The following is a 23,100-nucleotide window of genomic DNA, read 5'->3' as shown; positions in this document are numbered from 1 at the left end:
TTATAATACTGAATATAAAGAATATGTATTTATCTTTGGCCTCATGCCATATCACATTGCTGACGTTTGTCTGAGTTGTGAGTTTAGCTCGGGAATGAGTTGAACTCATAACTTCCACAAGAAAAAAAATGGTGATTTACAAAAATTTACAAAATTTAAATATCATATTTACAATCATTTACAACGATTGTAAAGGTGATGTTTACAAGGCTTGTAAATTTTTGTAAATTTAGGAAGGATTTTGCCACTACTTCTTTCAATTTTGCCATTTCTCAAGAATCCCCATGACTCTGTAAACTGGTGCGTGAAAACATGAAAGTTGATGTGTGCGGCCAGCATTGATCTATATACCAAATACTTGTGCCTGTTAAAGCAGATGTCTTGCCTTTGTTCGAGATCATCATCCCAGGCTCATTCCGGTGATTTTACCACTCTACTCCGTGGGAACTATATGCATTCTCTAAATAACACCTGTCACTAGACCTTTTATGTTGGTGCTCATAAACGGTGTTATGCAATTGGCGTATTCACGAAATCTCATAAACATGTCAATAGATAATTGGTTGTGATGTCAGTAAGTGCGGATTGGAGCAAATACTCAAATGAACTAATAAAACTTATTGTGTTACAAGATTTATATAATCATTTACCAGAAGTATGTTACAAAATATTTAAATGGTGCGTGCCGTTTTATCATTTGTTTGTTTATGTTCGGCGTACATAAATTTTTAATTTATCATTCATACATAAAACATAACTTACATAACTGTACACTCTGCTTTCCATTTGGTAACTTTCGTAAATATAAGAAATTCTTAAAGTGCTACACAATCATACATCATCAGTGTCAACAGTGATAGTTCACTTCATACACAACTGACTCAACAAGATGGTAAAAAACTTTTCCATACTCTGTCATGGTCTTCCTTTCTTCTTGAAGATGATTTTGTCTTAAGTCTATGGTTACTTCGGTGAGCATCCACAATTTTACCATCAAGACACCAAAAATAATTATCTTACCAATAACATTCTCATAAATGCTCTATATTGATACAATCAGTTTGTATGTGTTGAATGCACTATACAAAGGTAAATAAACCAAAGTTCTAATACAAGATTATCATATGACAAACCACGAGGTTAATTCTTCAATCATATTTAGTATCAAATCTAAAGGAAGCAGTGACAAAGAGGTAGGCAGATCTTAAGATGGACAGATTATTAAGATCAGATAATTCACTATTTCCGTATAAGATTGTCTTAAAGCTTTACCCATGTTTATAATTCAAATTTATATACATATGTGACAACACATGCTGCATTTAGATTTTGTATTGTATGTTGTATGGTACCGGTGTCGATATAAACTGTAAAGATGTTCACAATCCCATTTCATTTTTTATCAATAAAAACCAAACACAATAATTATGCACAAAAAAATGAGATGTGTAAATCATTCCCTCTGCTGTTGATGGCTCTGTGGGATTAGTTAAACGACCAAACCCAGTTGAGCATGCATTTTAATCCTCTTACTCTTAAAATAAACAACTTCAGTGCAAAGAGGATACCAGTAGTGGGATTATTTGGCTGATTTGAGTTAGTGTTTTGATAACGCTTAGTCTTGATGAACAATAGTCTATTTCAACAACATCGTCAGTTGACATACCTTTATTTACATGTTTCACAAACCGTTGTGTACACGTGCACTGTCCATTGTATTTCTTGGCTGGAGAAGTTACAGAGAGGAAGAGTAACTCAAAGTAATTTGATGACCTTTTGAGATCTAAATACATATGTGAACACCCGATGGGAAAATGCAGTTGATCATTGGACACCAACATACGGACATTTTTGCTATCGTGAATTTGAGACTTTACATCTACAAAGCCGTTCAGAATGTCTGTCAGCGATATTTCTTCAGAGGACACATTCAGCTCAGGTGAGTATATTGCAGATGACGCAAGTATATTATTTGTAAAATCAGTAAGGCAATCCTGATGACGCCATGTGTTCCTTCAGCAGCATGGTTGTTGAGAAATCTTACACTCAAGACTACCATATCATTTAGCAGGGAGCTCACTCAATACACAGAGTCGTAGAGTATCCCTGCCATTCAGTAAGTGTTTAGTATATTGAATCACGATATGAGAACAACAGCCCGACTAATTGGTTGATCAAAGGTTTACTACATGTCATAAATATCCTTCCGGGGACTTAATCAGGCTATGGGGTGGAATATATTCCCCAGGTAACACCAGCTGTTTTTTGTGGTTGAGCTGAAGGATTACCTATTGCATGTAACTTCCATTATAATTAGTATAAGACTGATTTTGGACGTATTCTTACAGACGTAAAACGTTCTGTTTTATGTTTTAAGAGATAGGTTTCATCAAAAACAACAATGACGGAGCAATACAGACTGATCCCAGTATTCATGCATATACGTATTTTGGGTTCCCATATCACACGTCATTATATGGATGGAATAGTGACTTTAATAGATATATCCTTTTCAAAATCGCTAAGGCATTTCAAAATCACATTTAACACAAATATATTTTAAAAACTATATTGATTGTTCATTTCTTTGTAAATGTTTGTAACGTTTTCAGACAAGATATTCTTATACGATGTTGTATTAGCAGTAATTAGACTTTATTTAAGACTTTAGTTGTAATACCCGCTAGTCATTTTGTTAGGTTTTTCAAAATGCTAATTGCACTTTTCCCATGAATTTACTTTCACAGACAAATGTGAGGCAGGCTCTATGCTGAGTCTGTAAGAGGAATGACCCTAAATCCACAACAGACTTAAGAATATACTTTAATATGATTTAAATACAGTAACTGCAAGAGTTTCAATGCATGAAACAATTCAACAAGTAAAACTTCAGGTGTTTCTACAATAACCTCGGCATGAATTTATCTTCATTGTGCTGACAATAAATTTAGAATTGTATTTTTTCAGGTTGGAAACAGGACAGAATAAGGACGCTAAGGCAGCTCTCCCTGTTATTCCGCACGCTGAGTTTCAAGGTATTGCAGTTCTGCTTAATGCTCTGTCCTATATGCATCAGTGCACAACAAAAAATGAGCACAACCCACTGTCAAATAAATAAGAATGCTCATTTCTTGAGCTCCAAACGTGACTTTTGTTGCACAGTAAAGTTATGCAACAAAATGTGATGTTCATGGGCGATTTTATTCAACCGTTTGAATCGGGTGCATGTGTTTGGTGACGACATCTTGGTACAATTCTGTAATCACTCTATAATATACGTCAGTTTCATTGAAACATAAAGTTTCTGTCAGGGTATTGTATTTTGTTTGTTGCTTTGGCTATGACAAGATGTTTGCAGACAAAAAAGGAAACCGTCTCAAGAAAGAAAAACAACCAAAACAAACATAATGATGCCATGAGAAAATGTTCCAGAAAAACTACAGTAAGTAAACATGAAAACCAATTTAACTAGCTTTCGAGAATCAAGAATTAGATGAAACTGTTTTAAGAGGATGCACTATGTAACTTGGCTTACCATCAATTAACAAGGAAGAAGGCATGTTAATTGATGAATCTTAACTGATATCAATTAACAAGGCATTAGGCATTATGAAATATCAACATGTCAAATATTCCACCACTATAAGTACTAGTAACATATATTCCATTATATCAGTTCTGCGGCTTGTAAGAAAATAAATAAAACTACAGGCGTACAATCGCGATTCAGAAGTGCAATATGTTGTACCAGGGAGAATATATAGAGTACTGTAGAGTATCCCTGGTTGTACACTGGCCCAAAAAAGAAACGCATAGGTGAAAATCCAATGTTATGAGAGATGATTTATTAACTTAAATTGCACAAAAAGTAATGGAACTTGAGCAATGATAATTCACACGGGTATTAACAAATGTGTGTCAAGACATACAATCATCCACAGTGGTATTAAGCGTCTCTATTTTCCATGGCATAGTGAGAAAGTCAGTATCTGGTGTGACCACCACGGGCATCAATCACTGCTCTGCATCGCCTGGGCATTGACTGTATAAGACGTCGTATCCGCCTTTGTGGGATTCTTCTCCACTCATCTCGCAACGCATTCACCAACTGTAGACGTGTCTGTGGCTGCGGCTGTCGACGTCGTAACCGTTTACCCAATTGGTCCCATAAATGTTCAATTGGGTTCAAATCCGGCGATTTTGAGGGCCATGGAAGAACTGTAATGTTGTTGTTGGCAAGGATATCCGTGGTAATGCGTGCTGTGTGCGGTCTTGCATTGTCGTGCTGGAAAATTTCCCTTCTAGCGTCAATTGTAGGAACAACATGACGGTTCAGAATTTCATCCCGGTAGCGTACAGCATTGAGATTCCCTTGCACATGCACCAACTGTGTCCTGCCGTTCATAGATATGCCTCCCCACATCATTACACCTCCACCACCGTGTCTGTTGACCTCACGAACGCACTGTCGAGCATATCTCTCATTTCGACGTCTGTAAACACGCATCCTTCCATCATGTCTGTACAGCAGAAAACGTGACTCATCGCTGAACCAGATCCTCCTCCAATTCAAGAGGTTCCATGCCCGAACGTTCCTGCACCACTGAAGACGTGCACGACGGTGATGGGGATGCAGAACAGGTCCTGCATGAGGTCGCATATATAGGTCGAATTCCATGCTCTCTTAGGCGATTCCTGATGGTTTGTGGAGAGACTCTACGCAGCCCAGGAACGTGATCAGCGGTATACGTAGCAGTGACGGCCCGATTACGCAGATGAAGCACCCGGATGTAGCGGTCTTGTGCTGGAGTTGTCACCCTTGGTCTCCCACTCCTTGGACGGTCTCTGGTCGAGTTGTGTTGCGTGTATCGTTGCCAGAGACGGGAAATCGTGCTCTGCCTCACATTCAGACGTCTGGCAACTGATGACTGACTTTCCCCAGCTTCCAGACGTCCAATGGCTCTATTTCTGTTTTCTTCATTTAACCTTGGCATTTTTCGCGTCGCATAGAAAGAAATTCGAAGAATGAATCGCAAAAGGACCTGTCCCCTTTTATAGCCATCATAATCAAGATTGAGATCCTGCATTTGCACGTGCATAATGCTTTCAGATTTTCCCACGTGCAGATTATACAAAGCGTTTTCAAGGTGCTGTGGTGTGGCGAATAATCACCAGAGGTTGTGTTTGTTTGTCTGTTTTGGTTGTATTGACTATAAAAACACTTAATATTTACATTAATTGTCATTCCATTCCATATTTTCAGAAAAAATCTACTTTAAAAATGAGATTTCAGCTATGCGTTTCTTTTTTGGGTCAGTGTACTTGGACTTTCGTCCCTCATAACGAAACCAGCGGAGACCAAACCCAGTCATAGCTGGTGGATGTGTACTCAAGTGTAACGACGACTACCGATTCTCTCCTTCATTTGCTGATACGCCGAGGGCTCATAAGGTGGGGCCCATAGTGTGTTCAGAATGATGATGTGTTTGATGGGCATTTTAGAAGTATGGCGAGTTACAAGAAAGTAAGAATTTTTATGGATAACAACTTTTTGTATTGTATATGATGCGTCGTTTCAGTATGGATTGATATACCGCTGTCAAGCAAAATCATATACACTATGTTGTTATCCATGAAGAATGTATGTACAGATGTTGGGTTTTGTAAACCCATCTCTGAATTTGCGTTCGATCCAATCAAAAATCATCTCAGTAGAGATGGTGAACTATTGGAAACTGTCATTCGTCCAAGTAAAACGCAGGACTTGAAACAGACAAGCGTTTGCACCAGTTTCCGTGAGATCCAGTCATCCGAGAAAAACGGATGTAGTTTCTTTGCAACCCATAGACATAAAAACATGTCATATGTACAAGTATCACACCTGCTTAATTACATAATGTGGCTGAGACAGGACTCGGGTGCATGAGTCATCAATCAATTCATTGTGTTTATGGCATATAGCCTGATAGGTGCTAAGTTTAAATTGCATGTGATCAATGATTGAAGCTGTGTATTGCATATTTTATTTAGCTGACAGACAGCCATACATATAGGTGTCAATAAACCAGACATTAACTTTTCTCTGTGATAGAGGCTGCTTCTTACAATCAAAGTGTTTTTTTTTTATGTAACGAGTAGATTATTTACTTATTTGTGTACACAACCAAGATTAGACTACTGCTCACGATCTCATACTCCGGGCATGCATACTCTTTCAAGCTCCGCGAACCTATTCACTGCGCATGCGTTATGGGCGCACCACAGCACAACTGTTAAAACAACTTCTTCCCCCAGCGCTGGGGGAAATTTAGTGAATCGCTTGAACTCCGAGTTGGCGTTTTTTTTTTCCATCGCCTTTTTTCTTTATAAGATGAATTGGCATTTTTTTATGATTTGTGTCGGTAACTGCATACCGAAAAATGTATGAGAATCTGCAAAGTTGTGTTTTCCTTTTTTATGTGACCTTTTAGAAAGTTTCGGTCCATGAGATAACCTATCAAAATAATACAACATATCAATAATGCCCTGTTTTCCAGGGTGGACACTTCTCTCTGGAGGTCTTGATGTTTCGTTTTCTTTGGGAGCAGTGTCTAGCCAGTACTATGTTGCACCATGTTCAGTTTATTAATTTGCGTCTCCAGTCCAACATGACATTTATCATCTGGAAAACGTTGGGATGGGCTTTTCCAACAAGTTACTTTAACCTCCCATGCCTACCTCCAACCTGTTATTTGTCCAAGGCACATTTCTGTCATGGGGTTCAATTCCCGAAGGTTATTGTTTAGTTATGTTAAATATAGCAGTATGTGTTAACTGCAACTAGCCCGTGTACAACAGGTGTAGTCCCACGAAGCCTACAATTATTCAGTTAGGTACAGTTCATTCGGCGTATGGGACTTCATGCCTCAATGATTTTATGGGATTATGGTGGATTGTTGCTTGGCTGACCACAGAAAGGAAGAACCAACAGAAACAACAAAACTCAAATATGTGAAATATTTCAAAAGGTGACCTATCCCTTCTGTATCACTGGTACTATTGGTAAAGGTTGGATCGACCACATCATTCATAGCAACATATACCGTCATGTGTTATAGTATCACGTCACAATCTCTATCATTTAGCATGTTATCAGAGGTGTCAAGGTGATATTGTTTATGGTTATTGTTATTCACTGTGCCCAAACACAAAATAAGTGGGATACTGAGTCGGAATTCTTTTCTAAACAGCTTGTGCATAGTCAAAGAAACACCCATGCATCTTCACTCCACCGAACACTGTAGTAAGAGCATCAGCATCCTATCCCTAACAGAGTGACCCCTGTCCACTGAACACTGGTCTGTCCCACTCTTATTTCGCGTCCCAGTTACCTCATTAATTACGTCGAGGGGTCAAACTGTAATTAGCCTTTGGGATTTACTAGGTGTGAATTTGAGGCCTTGCAGATGGTTTTACCATCACCCACCAGCTATCTCCCCTTGTGGATCTTTACAAATTGTAAATGTCTTGTAAACATCATCTTTCCAAAATTGTAGATGTCTTGTAAACATCATCTTTACAACAGATTTACAAGCTTGTAAAGGTGAACTTCTTTTTAGTGAATTCATATGGTCAACGCTGGTCTCAAATACAAAGTGGTCAAGAAGCACCTGTGTAAGTCGAAGCTGAAGTTCCCTTGATAAGAGATGATCTGAGATGACAGCGGAAATCGCAACTGTCTATGGCTAATATCTGTCTCGGATGTAACGTGAACATAGGAAAATGTATTGTAGCATTAGTCTCTACCATTAGTGAGCTTGCATTTGTTCGAAGCTAACATTGCCTCAGATGTAAAGTGAATTATGAGCACTATCAATTTATCATTGATCACTGATAAAAAGAGGTCTCGAAGATCCTTCTTTAAAGACTGGTCTCCAGGTGAACAGGGACTTGATTCATTGGTCTCGAATGTTTTCATCTTGTAACGCGCTGGAGGTTAGTGCTGCCCACAGATATAAAGTAACATTGTTACTCCCGTAGTCTCAGATCTAAGTCGTTTTCGACACCATTTGTATCAGTTCTAAGATGGACGTGAAACACCAGATAATGTGCACTGGTCTAGCATATTCGGAAAACACAAATGATGACAAAAATGTCATGACAAATACATACACAGATAATTGATGAAGAGCTTCGAATCATGTTAGGTGAGTATAGCAGCAATAATATTAAAAATACTGGATATTACCTTCTACGCAAACCCCTTTTCCAGATCGAGTCTTCAAATATCGTTGACCTGCGTTGCACATACCAGATGGAACCTTCAAAACGGAGAAAGAAGAATCAGGTTGTCTTCTATCTAATATAATTTTAAATATATAAGTGACCCATATTACCCTTCTAGTGATTTGAATGACATTGCTGGTACTACTTTTATTACTCACTCCAAACATCATTTTCATTCTGAGGTTTTCACACCTTCTGAGAGCATGTAAACCGAGAACACTTCTATGGAATAATGTACAATTTGTTTGTGTGTGTCTGCGTTTGCGCGTGCGCGTGCGCGTGCGCGTGCGGTTACAAGCAACCCTATAATAACGCAATGTTCTATAATGAAAGCGAAAATTAAACAAACTAAGTAAGTAAATGAATACGTTGTATTAGGTGTCTGTCGTGATTGTGAATATGACGTCGCCCGTAAACCTTGACATAGGGCCTTGTACTACTAAAAATAATATGTCCTGCTTCTTACAAACGTATACTGATATGAATATAGTATGCGTAGATCTACATATCTTCTTTATATGTATATAGATATCAGTGTATGTTTGTAGGACCCAGAAATATTGTTTCAGCGATTCAAACCCTCAGCATGTTCAATCCTATGATTTTGTGAAAATTGACTGACAGCTGGTTGAAAGAGGTGTGAAATATCATCAGGCTACTGAATACCTTCAGTGTTCATGTTGTCCGGACTACACAAAGGTTTCGAACACTAAATATGAAAAGATGAGTGGTGCTCTTGTATCTTGATCACTGTCACTGTTACTGTCACTGTCTGTCACATCCACTCGCTTCCTCCCGTACGAAACAAATGCCATGCCTCACGTGGTTTCTCATGTAGGGGTGAAACTCACTTCCCACTGTCTGAACACAATAGGCTTGAAATCGTCTTCATTCGAGGCAATGTGTTTTCAGGCCCTTTTTTTGAGTGGAGTCGTTAACGCAAACATCGAATCTCGACAAGTGAGAATTCCAAGTCGAGATGATTAGGCGTCACTGACATCCAAAGCCTAGTGTTGCATGTTTAAACATATGATACAGTTCCCTGTTATTCACATTTGGCTTCCGCTGTAGTGTGTACCGCTCCTCATTAAATACTCCCTATTAACGTCATGATGGTGAACACTTCTCAGCGTGATGACTACAATAGCCCGACACTGAAGGCTGACTGACGTCCATGCGAGATTTAGATCACGTAGCTCAGTTTAAAATGTTCAAACTTCACAAGTGTTTTGATTAATTACACTGCTGCATTTGAAACCAAATCCTAAATTGAAAATAATTGAATTGGATTCCAACTTGATTCTATCGTAATTTGTTTATTTTCTTGACTAGTTATAGGAAATGCAGTCCCTCTGTGCAGCATATGTATTACTGGAGTGAAGCAGTTGACATTCCAGTCACCAATATAATGTATTAATCTGCGTGGTATCATTATAGAGGGTGCAAAGTCTGGCTTTACTTTGACGATATTTTCACCTTTTTAGAATGTCGGTAATAAATAGTATACAATCCTCGTTCCCCTTTCATATGAAGTTTATGTCCTTCGCGAATGTCACTCGTTTAGGTCCCAACTGAGATTGTTAGTGGCTGTACCCTCAAAGGGGGTTTAAGTATTTTAAAATTAGTGAGTGAGTGAGTGAGTTAATATTTAACGTCACATTGGCAATATTTCAGCCACATCCTGACGGGAACATAACATTGAAATGGAATATATGAGTATTATAACACCCTGTCGACAAAGGACAGTAAAACCACTACACTGTCACAGAAACGAATGTAAAACTAGTAACTAAAACAGTTTATTTATACAGGACAATACAATATAAAAATGGGCTATAGATTGCCAACAACTGAAGACAGATCACCATATTAGGGACCATGGGGACTTACAGTACTTTTGCTACCTGCAGGGACCCTAGCTGGATTTACATCATGCTCTCAACCGTCAGCAACTTGTCAAATCTAGCCATAGAATAAATTCTACGATTAAAAACCTGGAAATTTAGAATTTACTCCGAATGTTTGTGGACACTCTCAATATTACAATAATTTTACGGTACTTCAACCCCCTTCGAGGACACAGCCACTAACAAGCAGAGTTACAAATTTAAACTTCCAATAATAAAATATTTATCTATTTACAATTCAGTTAATAAATGTAATTCTTTTAAAAATGCAATGGTTAAATGAGAACTTGTGTTATTAAAAAGATCCTTTACAGTTTGTGAAATAAAATATTGATCTCTTGTGATGGAATACTCAATACAGTCAAGCAGAATATGCTTGACTGTGACTCTTTCATCACAAGGGATACAAAGTAGAGGATCCTCTACTTTAAGCAAATAGTTATGTGTATATCTAGTATGGCCAATACGACATTGCCGCATGATTACCCCTTCAAATCTGGATTGACAACCCAAGTAGGTATAACCAACACAAGGTTTTAATATGGCGTTTGCTTCTGCAGTAAAAATAGAGCTGTTATCTGGAATTCTAGAAGATATTGTTCTCGATCCAGTGACAGTGGCACAAGCTACTGCGCGGGTTCATAATTGCTATATTTATGTTTTAATTGATTATATTCTTGCTTATATTGTAATTCATTAGTTTCTGTTTTTATTAATGTGGTTAATGTTAGGTTCACTTGTGGCCTAACCAACTGCCAAGGAGGAGAAGAAAGAAGACGGGAGAGAGCTATGTTTTCCAGCTCAATGCCAGCCGAAGAAAGAAATGATTTAATTTTGTGGCCAATAGGTCGAACAAGAGAAGGCTTCTTGTCGTACAAATCCCGATAAAATGTATTGAACACACAGTTATATGCAGGGTTAGATTCATTAGAGTATAATTTAGTGATATATTGTAAAAACAATTTTTATACGACGTTGTGTAAGAGAAGGTTCATCGGCCTCAACGTAAGGTCTGTTAACAGGTGAGGTTCTGAAGGACCCAAGACAAAGTCTTAGACCTTGGTGGTGGATAGAATCAAGAGGTTTCAGGTTGCTTTTGCATGCTCCACCATATACGATGGAACCATAATCAAAGTTAGATCGTAGTAATGATCTGTATAAGTGAAGGAGGGTAGCTTGATCAGCCCACACACCCCCATCCCCCCAACCACCACACACACACACACACACACACACACACACACACACACACACACACACACACACACACACACACACATTTCAGTGAATTCAGGCATTTAGCTTTAAGGGATTTAATATGTGGTAAGAATGTTAAATGAGAATCGAAAATTAAACCCAAGAACTTGACCTCTTTTGCAACTTTGATAGGGATGCCATTTAAAGATAATTCTGGGTCCTTATGTGACTTATATTTTCTACAAAAGTGTATACAATTAGTTTTGGATTTAGAAATTTTAAAGCCGTTTTCTAGACACCATTTATTTATTCTATTTAAACACAACTCTAATTGCCGTTCAACAGTATGCATATTTTTACCACGACAAGAAATATTAAAATCATCCTCAAAAAGTGATCCGTCAATGGAATCGTTTAAAACCTTAGATAAACTGTTGATCTTAATACTAAATAATGTGACAGACAAAAGACTGCCTTGTGGAACACCCTGATCTTGATTATAATGGTCAGACAGGGTTGAACCCACTCGGACTTGAAATTGCCTGTTTTTTCAAAAACTGTGATATAAAAAGAGGCAAACGGCCTCTCAACCCAAAGTCATGTAAATCCCTCAAAATACCATGCTTCCATGTCGTGTCATAAGCTTTCTCGAGATCAAAGAAAATTGACACAGCATGTTGTTTATTCACTATAGCATTTTTAACGAAGAATTCGAAACGTACCAGATGATCAATAGTACTTCTATTCTTCCGAAATTGAATATTTGTAATGAGCTCGAGGTTATTGGTTTCAAGATACCAAATGAATCTGTTATTTACCATTCCCTCCAAGGTTTTACAGACACAGCTGGTTAAAGATATCGGTCTGTAATTGGAAGGATCAGTAGGATCCTTACCAGGTTTGGGTATAGGGGCCACAATGGCATTATGCCATGAAGGGGGAAAGTTTCCAGATGTCCATATTTTGTCAAATATATATCCAAAATTGTAACCAGACATGGTTCAGGAAAGTGTTTCAGGAGCTGATAATGAATATTGTCATCACCCGCTGCTGTGTCATGAGCTTGCTCAAGAGTGAGTGAGTGAGTTAATATTTAACGTCACATCGGCAATATTTCATCCATATCGTGACGAGAACAATTTAACATGAAATGGAATATATTTATATCCTAAAAAACCTGTCAACAAAGGACAGTAAAACAACTAGAATATCACGGAGAATGTACAACTAGTAATTAGATCTAGAACAGTTCAACTATAAGAGGACAATACAATATAAAAATGGGCTATGGATCGCCAACAACTGAAGGTAGATCACCACACTAGGGACCATGGGGACTTACAGTACTTTTGCTACCTACATGGACCCTAGCTGGATTCACATCATCCCTTCAGTCATTGGCTTTTATGCGGAGAATTAGCCATACATTAAAATAACAAAAATACTGCGATTAAAAGCCTGGAAACCTTAAATTTAGATCAAATATTTCGGGACTTACGTACCCTCTCAGGAGGACAATAATTTTACAGTACTTTAACCCCCTTTGAGGGTACAGCCACTAACAATTTGAGTTACAAATTTAAACTTCCAATTATAAAATATATATCTATTTACCAATCAGCTAACAGATCTAATGCTTTTAAAAATCCTATAATTAAATGAGAACTAGTATTGTTAAAAAGATCCTTCATTGTTCTTGAATTGAAATAAGTGTCCCTTGTGATGGAATACTCAACACAGCCAAGCAAGATATGCTTGACTGTGATCACAGCAAAAATAAACTGGTTTCCGGAACACTGAAACCGAGAAGAAACGTCATGGAAACCAACATTTCCAGTTGGTTTCCAGGGAGTTTCCTATAGTTTCATTGTGGTTTCCATGCAACTGAAACTGCACCATTCCAGGATGGTTTCCAGTTCGTTTCATTACCCACTCCTCCAAGCGGGATCCAGTTGGTTTATATGTACGAGTTTATGTAGGTTTCAACCTGGTTTCCATGTATGAGTTTATTGTAGGTTTCAACCTGGTTTCCATGTATGAGTTTATTGTAGGTTTCAACCTGGTTTCCATGTATGAGTTTATTGCAGGTTTCAACCTGGTTTCCATGTATGAGTTTACTGTAGGTTTCAACCTGGTTTCCATGTATGAGTTTATTGCAGGTTTCAACCTGGTTTCCATGTAGGAGTTTATTGCAGGTTTCAACCTGGTTTCCATGTAGGAGTTTATTGCAGGTTTCAACCTGGTTTCCGTGTTGTAGTTTCCAACCTAGTTTAATACCTAGTTTCCATGAACTGAAACTTGCTCGTGTGGGCCCTTTACCCGGTCCTCCGGAAAATATGTTGTTTCATATCTCACATGTAGCAAATCAGGTATTTTATACAATTGCATAATGGTAAAAGGCTTCAGGATGACAAACAACAGAATAAAACACAAATTCATTAAAAGTTTATTTATATTCAACAATATGTTTGTAAACAAATAATATTCGGAATATTCCTCGTTTGAAAAATGTTAGCTCTTTCCCCAAGAGAGGAAGAACTGTGTGCTTCTTCTCCGGCCAGTCAATCGTTTCACAGCCTTCCTGCTTTCCAGCTTCTGAAATTTAGAAAACAAACTATCAGTACAAACAAGCATTCGTCTACGATATCCATGGCTTAGAGAAAAGAAAACTGTCAAACATTGCTTGAGGTGAAATACACTGAACCAACATGTCCGATAGGCGAAGAGATCAAAAAGTATAAACTGAGCATTTGACTTCAAAAGTTTCAATCGCAGAACATCTTATTGATATATGATAGAGTGCAGAGACATGAAGAAATTCGCCTTTGAAAGCCATAATATATTTTCTGAATGTTACTTACAATGCACATTATGAGTATAGAACTACGATTTATCCGTTATTGTGAAAAGACATGTTTACTTAACCAATAATGTGGAGTCATTCATCCAGACAAGCTATGAATATGGGGTCACAAGCATACGCTGCAGCATAATGTGCTGCATAATATTTAAACCTTTTTAAGCTGTATTTTTCAAAAGATAAATTGCACATTTTAAACAGTGTTCATTTTGAAATTCCTTGAATGTACATAGAAAGAATCCAAATTAACTTGATATTTTAAAGGTTTCCTTAAAATTTTTAATCTCTGCAAGATGTCAAATGACTAGAATACGTTTACTTACTCTGAACTTTTTGCCGTTCTTTGCATGTAAGCCTTGGGCCTCTGTTTTCCCCCACACCTTCATAAGTGATCCATCTTGTTCATCCAAACCCATCAAAAAGCTTCTGAAAGGAGACATGCGCATGATGCATAACTATAAGTGAAATATGTTTCCAGTTGGAGGTTACAAGAATAATTACATGCGCCATGCATTTTTACTGATTCCTAGGATTTACATTATTTGGTTATGTTGTATGTGCATTGTGTACTGGACGGTTCAGGTTATACATACCTTTTGTATGTCAAAATGAGTTGGTCCAGACTGCCGTCTTCAGTTTTTCCAACACTGCCCTCCTTTATGCTGGAAACGTAGAAATGCATCGATTAAAAAAAGTCAGGAACTTGTCATATTGCACTCTTGAAAACAATTAAGTGTCGAATAAAAAGAATAAATATCAATTTGCAAAGTGTAGAATATGCTAGATGAAAAGAATCCAGGTCAGCAAATTCATATACTATTTTGGGTTGGCAATCCATCATTGTATACCCATATGTTCTTTATATACTCTTCATAACCTTTTCTGTGGGACTAACACAATCCACATTTCTTCATTCAGAGTTCGTTAAATCTTGATATGATAAGCATAACACTACTTACATCAGATGGCAAATCTAAATTAAATCATAAATCAATAATATAAAACTCTTCAATATTAGTTTGAAAACATTGTGAAATTTCAATTTTGAAATTTCCCTCCAACAATGCACCAAATCTGGTCAGAGAATGCCTAACCTAAAAATGCAAAATGACACACTATTCCCGACTACATTGTTTTCAAACGTGCAAATATCAAAAGCAATGTGAAAAGGATTTCTTAAATAAATATTCGTATTTATAAATACGTTTGAAGTTATTTTGAGTCGTAACAAGCACATTAGCAATAATATACCATAGATATTTGTGATTTATTTTTTTCTTGCAAAGATAATTCATTAACACATTGAACCATTTTAATCGTGTGTGAGCTGATCCAAATCACAGTAATATTGAGTTCTTGAATTAACCGAGTGCTGAGTGAAGGAAGCCATACATCTCTCTTGCTAAGAATTCGACACGCATTTGTTTACCGAGGTCCATCAAGTCTAAAATTTCATATGTATTGTAGTAGTTACTTATTTACGTTAAACATTACGAATAACATGTGCTATTGCTTATTTCAAGAAAATAACACTGCACCTGACCAGATCGTGGAATGTTCCTTTTCTCCCGCGGCGATCGACGACTGCTGCTCTTCTCAATTTTTCACGTATCCGAATCTCAAAAGCTTCTATTGTAAATCTCATTGCCAGTCTCTTGAATCAGATAGCACGGGCAAACGTAGGAATACTGCACTGTGTTGACTTCCTTGTCGTCGTTACTGGACATACCGGGTGAGAACTGCTTTCAAAATAGTCGTCTCAAAACAACTTGGGATCAAGTGACAAAATGGCGGCAACTGTGCGTAGGGGCATTGTGGGTAATAAGAAATACCTGATCCTTTTTCGATTGGCAGGCACGAAATCCTTCTCTGACCCAATTTGGATGTGATTTTAAGACAAAGACTGAAAACGACCACTTCAGTACACAAAACTGTTGCTTTCATAAAATGTCACGAGTTCGCGTGCCCATGGATTACCGGTTCATAACTTCCGGGTTTGTCTGTCAACACCTGACTCAGGTAAGTTCTATTGTTTTTACAGCTAGCTAATTTTGATAATAGGAGCCTGTTAAGTGGGGACTGCCCCAGTGAAGCCGACACACGAACCCCGACACACTAATGACCTGACACTGATTAGTTGTCAAGTATTTAAACTCAGTGTCAAAGTATGCCTATTATAAATGCTTTTAACGCTAAACTTTACCGCGCTGCATCAGTTTATTGTATAATTCACGTATATTCTGCATAAATATCATCATGTAAGTACCGAACTGACAATTGTTTTAATGACTTATACTAATCTTCCTAAATGCTTATACTCTTTCACATTCCCAGGAGTTGGCAGTCTATAGCCTGTTTTTTATATATATTGCATCATTTACCTTTTAATTATTAATATATATCTGAACTATTGCTGAAGTGGCTTTAATTTTATTTTTATACAATATATTTACTGAAAGGAATACAATTGCAAGCCCGTACACAACTCAATGATCCAATAAGTTATAATTAATATATAATAAAAGTTTGAGCAATGTTTCTATGCAGAGTCAACTCACCTTTTATTCTTGTATATAGATATCACTGTTTTATTATTTCTTTTCAGATAAAGAAAGCGTCTGATCCTCAATTTGACAAAGCAGACAACCGAAACCTGGACTTGCCCCATTCATCCCAATCTAGAGAAACGGAACTAAGTGTGCCTAGCACCATTTTCATGTTTAGTGCGGTTATTGTGAAGTTTGTGTGCATGGTAGTTGGAATATGATGCTTCATTACATTACGAATAAACAAGAATGTGAAGGAGAAAAGTGTATAGTTTGTTCTTGTATCATCAGTTTGAAGCCACATTTAATCTTGTGATATCCACAGAATGATGCGTCAACAATTTACTTTTGTTGTCTTGTTCTAAGCAAAGAACCGAATCTACTATTCCTTCCCCAGGCACATTCAGATGGATACTGAATGGACACCAACTGGATGTCAGGATGGTAAACAATTACACATTTTATGTTAGTTAGTTCAAAACAGCGCAATGGAAACCAACATGAAACTACATTTTCTACTTTTAAGTTGGTTTCCATTTAGTGAGATCTGAGAGTTGCAAATTCCAGGTATGGAAACCAACAAGAAACCCCCGAACTTAGTTTCATTTTGGTTTCCATTTACAGAAATGCCAAAATCACACTTCCAAAATGGAATCTAGTTGGAAACTCAGTTAGTGAGTTTCAGAGAATGGAAACCAACTGGATTCCGCAATTACCCTCATTACGGATGGTTTCCAGGTTTCTGGAAACCAAGTCATTTTTGCAGTGGATTCTTTCATCACAAGGGATACAAAACGGAGGATCCTCACCTTTTAGTATATATTCGTGTGTGTATCTTGTGTGGCCAATGCGACATCGTCGCATAATGACCTCTTCAAATCTGGACTGACAACCCAAGTAGGTATAACCAATAGAGGGTTTTATCGCATGTACTTTGTTTATACCCACTTGGGTGTCCCACTTCTTCTGCATCAGATCACGGATATAAGATCTAATGGCGGCTTTATAATCACTGTAAGGAATAAGAAGTGGTGTCACAGATTTGTTGAGTGCTGCCTTAGCAGCAAGGTCAGCCAATGTGTTACCTGAGATTCCTACATGGCTGGGTAACCAACAGAAGACGATGTCGTATTGGCCAGTGGCAAGATCATTACACAGTTCAATAATTTCTACTAAAAGTGGATGCCTGCAAGAAATATTTTTAATAGCCTGAAGGCAAGAAAGAGAATCTGAATAGATTATGTATTGTTTGTGTTTAGGATGTTTCTGAATATATTGAAGAGCCGTTAATATGGCGTTAGCTTCAGCAGTGAAAATAGAACTATTATCCGGTAATCTTGACGATATTGTTCTGGATCCAATGACAGTGGCACAAGCCACTGCACCACCATCCTTGGACCCATCTGTGTATATACATTTATAGTTGTTGTATTTACTTTTTAATTGATGATATTCTTGTTTATATTGTAATTCATTAGTTTCTGATTTTTTAAATCCAGTTAATGTTAAGTCAACATGTGGCCTAACCAATTGCCAAGGAGGAGAAGAAAGAAGACAGGAAGGAGCTATACTTTCCAGCTCAATGCCGGAAACAGCAATAAATGGCTTAATTCTCAGTCCAAGAGGCGGAACAAGAGAAGATTTTTTGTTGTATAAGTCCTCATAAAGGGGATTGAACACACAGTTATGGGCAGGGTTAGATTCATTAGAGTATAATTTAGTAATGTATTGTAAAGACAATTTTATACGACGTTGTGTAAGAGATGGTTCATCTGCCTCAACGTAGAGACTATCAATAGGGGAAGTTCTGAAAGACCCAAGACAAAGTCTTAAACCTTGGTGGTGGACAGGATCAAGAAGTTTAAGGTTGCTTCTACAGGCTCCACCATATACAATGGAGCCATAATCAAGCTTTGAACGGACCAATGATCTGTAGAGGTGAAGGAGGGTTGCTTGGTCCCCTCCCCATTTTGCGTTGGAAACAACTTTTATTAAATCCAGCGCCTTCAAGCATTTACTTTTTATATATTTAATATGCGGAAGAAAAGTTAAACGGGAGTCGAGAATTATACCCAAGAACTTGGTCTCCTTGACCACATTGATGGGAGTGCCATCTAGAAACAGTTCCGGGTCCTTATGTGGCTTATATTTTCTACAGAAGTGTAGACAATTAATTTTTGACTGAGAAAATTTGAATCCATTTTCGAGACACCATTTATTTACTTTGTTTAAACATAACTGTAGTTCAATATTTTTACCACGACAAGAAATATTAAAATCATCCACGAAAAGTGATCTATCTATTGAATCATTTAAAACCTTGGACAAACTGTTAATCTTAATACTAAACAGTGTGACAGACAAAATACTGCCTTGTGGGACACCCTGATCCTGATTATAATGGTCAGATAAGGTTGAACCCACCCGGACTTGAAATTGTCTATCGTTTAAGAAATTTGATAAAATTGAGGCAAACGACCCCTTAATCCAAAATCATGTAAGTCTCTTAAAATACCATATTTCCACGTCGTATCGTATGCTTTTTCCAGATCGAAAAAGATCGACACTGCATGTAGTTTATTAATGATGGCATTTTTAACAAAAGATTCTAAACGTACTAAATGATCAATGGTACTTCTGTTTTTACGGAAACCACATTGTACATCACTGATTAGATTATTTGTTTCCAAGTACCAGACTCATCGGTTATTGATGATGCGTTCCATGGTTTTGCAAACACAGCTAGTGGGTGAAATTGGTCTATAATTGGAAGGATCGGTATGGTCACGTCCAGGTTTAGGAATTGGAACAATTATAGCATCACGCCATGAAGAAGGAAATTCACCAGATGTCCAAATACTATCAAAAATATTTAAAAGGGTCTCTAAACAGGATTCCGGTAAGTGCTTCAGAAGTTGATAATGTATGTTATCAGCTCCTGTAGCAGTATTGTGAGCCTGGTCAAGAGCAGTATGAAGCTCATGTATCGAAAACGTTTCGTTGTAATCTTCCCCATTATCTGAACTGAAATTAATAACCTTCTTTTCTTGCTGATTTTGGTATTTTTGAAATTGGGGTACATAATTTGATGAGGAAGAATGTTTTGCCAATGTCTCACCAAGTTTATTCGCAATGTCTGATTTATTAGTCAATAAATGTTTCCCATCTTGGAGATGGTGAATGCTAGATTTAGAATTGATTTTCTGGATCATATTCCACACCTTTGATATCGGTGTGCGTGAATTTATTTTAGATATATAGGTTCGCCAAGAGTGGCGTTTACTTTGCTTGAAAGTACGCCTTGCTTTAGCATTTAAAATTTTGAATTTGTCTAAATTGTGGACCATAGGATGGCGACGGTAATAATGCTCCGCTCTCTTCCGTGCTTTCCTAGCCTGTTTGCATTCATCATTAAACCATGGTTTTCTTATGTGTGGAACTGCAGAGGACTTTGGTATACACTCGTCAGCAATATTATTCAATTCATCTGAAAAACATTGTATGGCATCAGGAATATCATTAAAAAGTTCAGGTTTAAGTTTGTCTGCACAGAGTGTTTCATATAAAGGCCAGTTAGCTTTTTTAAAATTCCATCTTAATGATGGTGTAACGTCAGATGGAATCACAGGGTTTAATATTGTTGGGAAATGGTCACTTCCACAGAGATCGTCGTGGACTGACCATTCAAATTCACTTAATAGGTTGGAATCAGTAATAGACAAATCAAGAGCTGAATAAGTACCTGTGCCAGGATGTAAATACGTATTTGAGCCGTCATTATATATGCATAAATCATTATTTGAAATAAATTCCTCTAGTAATTTACCTTTGGTGTTTGTATTAATGCCACCCCATAGTGGACTGTGGCCATTTAAATCACCCATGATTATACAGGGTTTAGGTAGTTACTCATAAAGATCTTGCAGATCAGTTAGTTGGACAGCCGATGAAAGCGGAATATATAAAGAGCATAAAGTAACAAACAACTTGTAATGTAAGTCGGACTGCAACAACTTGAAGATTTGTTTTTAGTGGTACTGAGCTATGGATAATATTGTTCCTCACCAGGATTGATGAACCACCAGAAGCTCTATCACCCGGAGGAGAAAAGGAGTGGTATGCATTGAAGGGACGGAGCTCAAAATTATCTGTCTGTTTCAGATAGGTTTCTTGGATGCAGAACGCCGACGGTTTAAAATCTTGTTTTAATAAGTGTAGATCATTTAAATTATTCCGGAGTCCTCTACAATTCCACTGAATTATAGCAGACGACATTATTTCCTTGGTGGATGTACATGAGATCTACCCCTCACTTTCCTTGTGGGTGACAAGCTATGAGTCCGACCTTGGATGTGGTCGGACACATCCATGGCCTCAAGTGATCCAAACTTATTATATAGTTGGACCTGATCATTAGACCCCTTAGGAGGCCTGTTACGTTGATTTTTCTTCGTGATTTCATTGCTCGATCTCGATGTAATGTTCACATTTGACTTCACATTAGAGTCTGATTTAGATGCCTGTTTCTGAGAAGCAGATGAATCCTTCCCAGAGGAAACCTTAGAGTGAGTGAGTTAACATTTAACGTCACATCGGCAGTATTGCAGCCATATCGTGACGAGAGCATTCTTAAAAAAAGGAATCTATGTATATGATAAAAACCTGTCGACGAAGGACAGTAAAACAACTAGAATATCACAATAAGAAATAAAACTAGCGTGAAAAGTTAAAACTAATATTCCTATTCTGACAATACAATATAAAAACAGGCTATATAGATCACCAACAACTGAAGGTAGATCACCATACTAGGGTCCATGGGGACTTACAGTACTTCTGCTACCTGCATGGTCCCTAGCTGGATTTACATCATCCCCTCAGTTGATGGTGATTGTAAGCAAGATTAGCCACAAATTAAAATGACACATATTCTACGGCTAAGACAAAATGGAAGATCAAATTTGACTTCAAATGTTTTGGGACTTACGTATCCTCTCAGGAGGACAATAATTTTACAGTGCTTTAACCCCCCTCGAGGATACAGCCACTAACACTCTAAGGTACTAATTCAAACTTCCAAGCATAAAATATTCATTTATTTACAATTCATTTAGCAAATCTAATTCTTCTAAAAATGCAATAATTAAATGAGAGCTAACAGAATTAAAAAGATCCTTCAAAGTTCGTGAATTAAAATATTTATCCCTTGTGATGGAATATTCAACACAGTCAAGCAGGACATGCTTGACTGATTCTTTCATCACAAGGGATACAAAACGGAGGATCTTCGCCTTTTAATAAATACTCGTGAGTATACCTCGTATGGCCAATGCGACATCGTCGCATAATGACCTCCTCAAATCTGGACTGACAACCCAAGTAAGTATAACCGATATAAGGTTTTATGTCATGTAATTTATTTATACCCACTTGGGTGTCCCACTTCTTCTGCATCAGATCACGGATATAAGATCTTATTGCAGCTTTATAATCTGAGTATGGAATAAGAAGTGGTGTCACAGATTTGCTGAGTGCTGCTTTAGCAGCAAGATCGGCCATTGTGTTACCAGAAATGCCAACGTGACTAGGTAACCAACAAAGAACAATGTCGCACTGGCCAGTAGCAAGATTATTGTACAATTCAATAATTTCTATCAAAAGTGGATGTTTACAAGAAAGATTTTTAATAGCCTGAAGGCAAGAGAGAGTCTGAATAGATTATATACTGTTTATGTTTAGGGTGTCTTTGAATATATTGAAGAGCAGTTAATATGGCGTTTGCTTCTGCAGTAAAAATAGTGCTGTTATCGGGAAGTCTAGAAGATATTGTTCTCGATCCAATGACAGTGGCACAAGCTACTGCACCACCGTCCTTGGATCCACCTGTAAATAAGGGTTTGTAATTGCTATATTTATGTTTTAATTGATTATATTCTTGTTTATATTGTAATTCATTAGTTTCTGATTTTTTAAATGAAGTTAATGTTAGGTCAACTTGTGGCCTAACCAACTGCCAAGGAGGAGAAGAAAGGAGACGGGAGGGAGCTATGTTTTCCAGCTCAATTCTGGCCGAAGAAAGAAAGGGTTTAATTCTGTGTCCTAGAGGTGGAACAAGAGAAGACCTCTTGTCATACAAATTTTCATAAAGCGGATTGAACACACAGTCATAGGCTGGGTTAGATTTATTAGAATATAGTTTAGTAATGTATTGTAAAGACAATTTTATACGGCGTTGTGAAAGAGATGATTCATCAGCCTCAACATAGAGACTGGCAACAGGTGAGGTTCTAAAAGATCCAAGACAAAGTCTTAGACCTTGGTGATG

The 23,100-nt window shown here is 37.5% G+C and overlaps 1 protein-coding gene and 1 long non-coding RNA gene across 2 annotated transcripts in view; both read right to left on the bottom strand.

The window, feature by feature from the left end:
* Positions 1-23,100, bottom strand: part of LOC137259549 (myotrophin-like) — a 148,751-nt gene that overhangs the window by 5,206 nt on the left and 120,445 nt on the right. The window lies entirely within an intron of this gene.
* On the bottom strand, positions 14,602-15,882 carry LOC137259897 (uncharacterized). The gene is made up of 3 exons (XR_010954715.1): positions 15,768-15,882; positions 14,823-14,891; positions 14,602-14,655 (listed from the first exon to the last, which is right to left on the bottom strand). It is a non-coding gene; the product is annotated as an uncharacterized lncRNA (long non-coding RNA).

The sequence above is a fragment of the Haliotis asinina genome, chromosome 13 (assembly GCF_037392515.1).
Source record: "Haliotis asinina isolate JCU_RB_2024 chromosome 13, JCU_Hal_asi_v2, whole genome shotgun sequence".
Taxonomy (NCBI): domain Eukaryota; kingdom Metazoa; phylum Mollusca; class Gastropoda; order Lepetellida; family Haliotidae; genus Haliotis; species Haliotis asinina.
This window is presented reverse-complemented; position numbering and strand designations above follow the sequence as displayed.